This window comes from Protopterus annectens, chromosome 9.part0 (genome assembly GCF_019279795.1).
Source record: "Protopterus annectens isolate FY-2018-M chromosome 9.part0, PAN1.0, whole genome shotgun sequence".
NCBI lineage: Eukaryota > Metazoa > Chordata > Ceratodontiformes > Protopteridae > Protopterus > Protopterus annectens.
Window position 1 is genome coordinate 753068283 of NC_056743.1, and position 6000 is coordinate 753074282.

Here is a 6000-nt window from a genome sequence, read left to right on the forward strand (position 1 = left end):
TGCATGTCATGATAATTATTATTTATAATAGGCCATGCATGTACAAATAATAAATACTGCAGTACCAAAAATCATGTAGTGCCAGAACTACCAATTAAAGCAGTTAAGTTTGTTTCTCTAATTCTTTATTGATAATGTTTTAGAGCATGTTTACAAGTAAGTAAACATCTAACTAATTAGTTATTAAACTTTTCAAACAAGCTCTAAAACATTGCTGATAAATGAATCAGCTAATAGTAAATACCAGTCAACTTTTCCAACATATATATAACCTTATTGATAAAAGAAAGAAAAAGAGATTTAATATGGTGTGATATTTATGAAAAGGAGAAAGCAAAACTAATACAAAACGAGCAGCACCAAAGATATTTGAGGAGAAATACAGGCAAAGGAATCTGGACATGGAAAATTTTACAATACAAGAAATAAGAAGACAAAGAGGAAAAGTAGAAAAGGAAATTAGTAATGGAGAAGTTAAAGAAATAGAAACCGAGGTTATGGAGTACCTGCAAAGTGAAGGATTCAGTGTAGAAAATCGAATGCAGAAAGCACCACAACAGGATAGAACAATGGATATCCAATTAAAGGGGAAACCAGTGGAACAGGAAGCAATTGGTCAATTGGTCAAGATATTTTGGAGCCTTCCACAGGAAATCAGTATAAACATTCACTTGAAGCTGAACAGCAAGGAAAGGAACAGGAAACTGTGGAAATTCTGATGCAGTCAATGTTGAGAAGTGACAGGCCAGTGAGTTCTCATATGACAGAGTAACAGATGGCATAGGATGAAATTGAAGAGAAGGTGCTACAGGAAGATGCTATAGAACTTTTTATAGAATGCATACAGGAAATTGAAAAAAAGGGATGTGCCCTCAGTTTGGAATATTATAAGTTAAGAGAAGAGTTGCTTGAGTTATATCTGACCATCCACAATTTATATAAAAATGTTTTTAATTTAAGGTTTTATTGGAGTATAGCAAGAGTAATCTGGGTTATGTAGACTTTGGATCTGTAGCAACTTACTCGTGTTTCAATTGCAAACAGTATAGATTTCTAAATTCTACTCACTGTGCTAATTTTAAACATCTTTAAAAAAAATACAACGAAACAGAAAGAAGTCTGGTCAGACAAATATAAAGAAATATTCTATCAATTAAATCTAAGCTTTAGATCTAATATAAAAGACTTATTAATAGATTTAAAACTGTTTCTAAACTTTATTTCAATTAATAGACTATATGTTGGCAATAGCTGAAACAAATAAATACATGAATGAAAAGTTGTCCCTTTTAATAACTTGCTCCCTCATATCACATTCCTATATTACATTGTTCATTTGTTTTACTTTCAAATAGGGTTAGATATATATTTATCAAATAATTATTATTTTCCCTTTACTTCCCTTTCCAGTTTTACTGAATCTTTTAATAAGTGATGTTAGTAAGAGCAATCTTATTACTTGTAAAATTATTCACATTCTCTGACTCCAATAAACATACACATCTGCATTTCTGCACATCTGAGTTTTTAATAAAACTAATCAATTATAACATATTTAACATACCAATACTAATGAAGAAATAAGGAAAAAAATGACTTAAGAAAGAAGAGCCTGAAGAATGCAATGTTCATTGAGGGGTTTGTCTGTTAGGATTGCTTTTTACAGAGGATATATCACAGAGAGAGAGAGAGAAGTACAGGTAGAGTAATCACATTTTATGTATTTCACTTTGTTAAATGAGTAAGTAAAGTGTTCCAAAGACACCTTTCACCTATGACATCAGCAACAGTAGCAGTCAGAAGAATGAGATATACAATGAATAATTCTAGTAGGAGTATACAATAGTTGTAAGAGGTGCAGTATTTACATAAAATCAATAGTAAACACTTTTGAAAAGATGTACCGTATTTACATATTTTCTCAAAACAGCAGTACATGCAGGTTATAAAAAGGTACAGTATTTACATATTTATTTTACAACATAGCTATGTAAATAAAGACAGTTTACAAATTGCTTTAGATTATGAACCTGGTTTTAGCCTTTATCTTTGAAGCAATTGTAAGCAGCTTTCCTTTGAAAGATTTTTTTAAGAAAGACGTAAACTGACTTAGTGTTTGTTTTCTTGTCTCAGCAGGAATCTAGCTCCATGCAGTTGGTCTATATTTTGGGAAGGTCCTTTCACCTAGAGTAGTTTTAAAATGGGGTTTAATAAGTGCTAGTTATTCTTCCAAGTCCTCTCTAAGATTGTAAGTTTGATTTCTGACTAGCAGTTTATATTTTAATCAGGGTAATTGCCCAGGTTTTCTTATCTTGAAGATCTGAACACTGAGCAGTAGAGTACCTCTGGAATTTAGTGATAGCCAGATCAAATGCATCAAGAGGACTCAGTGGTAGGCTGAGTTATTAACTATATGAGCAAATCTGCAAATTGTATTGATAACTACCTGTATTTTTTTTTCTTGAATAAAAGGAAATTAATGTTAAGCTATATTTTAGTTTAGATATGAGGACATTTATTGAAAGAGACTGATGAGTTGAAGGAGAGAGAGAGAGAGAGAGAGAAGATCAAATATTTGTAACAGTGTTTTCACTGAGTAAATGTTTTGCTCACCAACTTGTCAGTGTGTCGCAGTTGGTATAGAATCTTTGGTAATTCACAGATATATTTGCCCAGAAGCTAGATATAAGGTGCAGCCTTTATTACCAATGACCAATAAGGGTGTAGAACAGTGTGTGTGTGCTGTATATTTAAGAAGCATTTCCAAGTGTGGCACATGCATATAAATAGTGAGCACATGCAAGCAGCAGTGCCATTTTGAGAGAGCAGCCAGAGTGTGGACATGTATGAGTGTGGTACTCAGTCTGTTTATAAGTTTATCTAAGTTTAACTTGCTAAGCCTGAATCCTGATGTGTTCGTATATAATAAAGCTGCTTGAATAGAACCCACAACTGTTCATCTGTTTTATCCTGACCAGATGAGCAACATGGTGTCAGAACTGGAATTCAGCAGAGGGTTTCTTCAAGCTATGAGGTGCAGAGTTAATGGTAAAGGCTTGGTGAACACACGGGGTGTAAAAAACACCCCAAACAGGACTACAAATAACCAAAACGTGCACAAATTATTTATTCTATAAAAGAAATAATACAGAGCATTCAAAGGGCACAGAACACATTATAAATCAAACAAATAGCACATAAACACATTATTAGTCAAATGAAAGGCACAAAGTTTATTACTGATTAAATGAGATGTTCAGAATTAGGATATTTGACAAAATTATCAGAAAAGTTCATAAGGGGTTCAGAGTTGCCTGAGAGTTGCATAATGAGCATGTTTAGAGTAAAATGAGAACAAGAAAGTGCACTGAACATAGAAAGAGATTAAATGGGCACAGCAAATAGAATAAAAGGGCAAAAAGGGCAAACTAAGTATAAGTAAAGCAAAAAAAAACACCAAGGCTGGGAAGTGGAACCTTCACAGTTTATTGTAAGTGCTTTCATCTTGAACAATGTCAAGACTTCATCAGACAAACACTAACGTATCTGGATGCATTTTAAAAAGACCACAAGGTCTGACATCATCAATGCAATTAACATTTAAAAACATATCATACCTCAACTTCACAGCAAACATTGGAAAAGAAATACAAAAATTATATACACATATATGCATCAAAGACTATACAAAACACAGTAAATACAAATTTCGGCCCCTTATCTACACAAAGCTTTTAATTTTAAAATACAACCAATAGAAGCAAGTTCATTAAGTCTTGGCCATCCAACTGCCTTCAGCCGGAGAATCCAATATAATTCTTTTTTCTCCAGCCATAATTGCCATGGACCTCCCCTACTATTTGGTTTAACTTGTTCCATCACAATAAATTTAAAACAATGATCAGGAAATTCATTGATATGACGGTATAAAGCATTCATCATTTTTTGCTTTTTAATATCATAACAATGTTCATAAATATGGGTCCTTATTTTTCGCTCAGTCTTCCTGACATAAAACGCTGGGCAACACTGGCACAAAGCCCAATACACCACACCGGAACTGTTGCAATTGAATCTCCCCTGAATGTGTAATAAATAACTGTTCAAACAAAACAGTTATCCGGTGCTAATATATGAACAATAATTACAGCATCCACACGGTGACATCTGAAAAACTCTATGTTCATCAATTCTGGGTTTCACTGGTCTTTCCATTAAATTTTTCAAATTGTTACCCTTCCTGTAAACAATGGAGGGTTTAGCACTAATGCTAGTGCTAATGGCACTGTCTTCAATTAAAACAGGCCAGTTCTTAAACAAAATATCTTTTATTGCACTTGAATCCACAGTGTATGTAGTAATATAAGATAACCTATACATCGTATCCCCACCTTAATCAACATTCACCCCAATAGCCGTGATGTTCCTGATGTCATTGACATCCATATTCTCCATACCCAAAATAGGGCTATAGAACCCATGGAAATGTTTATTAATCACTTCCAGCTTAATGTCACCCACAAATTTACTAGGATAGTCTCTCCTTATGAACATACCTTTCAACAGGGTACATTCATTCAGAAAATCCTCAAAGGTAGAGACCATTCTGGCAGCTTTCATGAATTGCCCTTTTACTACAGCTTTTTTATGGGTCATAGGGTGACAACTGGAAAAAATGGAGAAAAGAATTAGAGTACGTTGGTTTTCTATATATTGTGGAACCATATCTACCATTCACCCAATCTTTAACCAACTGAACATCCAGGTAATTTATAACTTCAGAGTTAACAACATGGGTGAATTCCAAAAAGGTAGTAGAAGAATTAATAAATTCCATAAAGTCATTGATTCCATCCATGTCCCCATTCCAAATAATAAAGAAATCATCAAGGTATCTGAGATATAAATCACAATGTAAAAATAAAGGATGGTTAAATACAAATCTATGTTCCCATTCGCACGTAATGATATTCACATATAGGGGTCCACAGGCTGCCCCCATGGCCACCCCTCTGTCCTGTAAAAATAATTGTTCATCAAATATAATATAATTATTTCTAAGGACAAGTTCCATCGTTTCTACATATAAGTTTACATTATCCTGCATAAGTCCTTTCCTCCCTAAATATTCAGGGAACCATTCCAGCCCCACATCATGGGGGATACAGGAAAACAAATCTTTTACATCAATCATTAAAAAATAATGCATTGGTACAAAATTAATTTTATAACATTTAGTCAAAAAGTCCCAGGAATCGATACATAAATACAATTCTTGTTTCAAATAACCTTTTAATTTCCTATCCAAAAATGTGGCAATTGCCGAAGCAATTGAATTACATGCATTGACTATCAGGCACATGGGGGGTTATTTAAATCCTTGAGCAACTTGGGCAGTCCAAATATTGTAGGAATAACTGGAAATTGGACTTTCAAAATGTTAAACTCATCCATCGTAATTCGTTGTTCTAAAAGCATGTCACTGAGTTGAGATGCAATTCTAGCATAGGCTACATTTAATTCACTCTTTGACACTTCTCTATATTGATCACTGAACAGAATAGCATATATCCTCTCAACATAATCATGATGATCCATAATTACAACCCCCCACCTTTATCCGGCTGGATAACACTCACTGGTAGTTGTCTAAGATAATTAACCAGTTCATACTCCACATAATTTAAATTGGGTAATTACTTTGGCAATTGCCACATTTTTGGATAGGAAATTAAAAGGTTATTTGAAACAAGAATTGTATTTATGTATTGATTCCTGGGACTTTTTGACTAAATGTAATAAAATTCATTTTGTACCAATGCATTATTTTTTATTGATTGATGTAAAAGATTTGTTTTCCTGTATTCCCCCATGATGTGGGGCTGGAATAGCTCCAGGAATATTTAGTGAGGAAAGGACTTATATAGGATAATGTAAACTTATATGTAGAAATGATGGAACTTGTCCTTAGAAATAATTATATTATATTTGATGAACAAT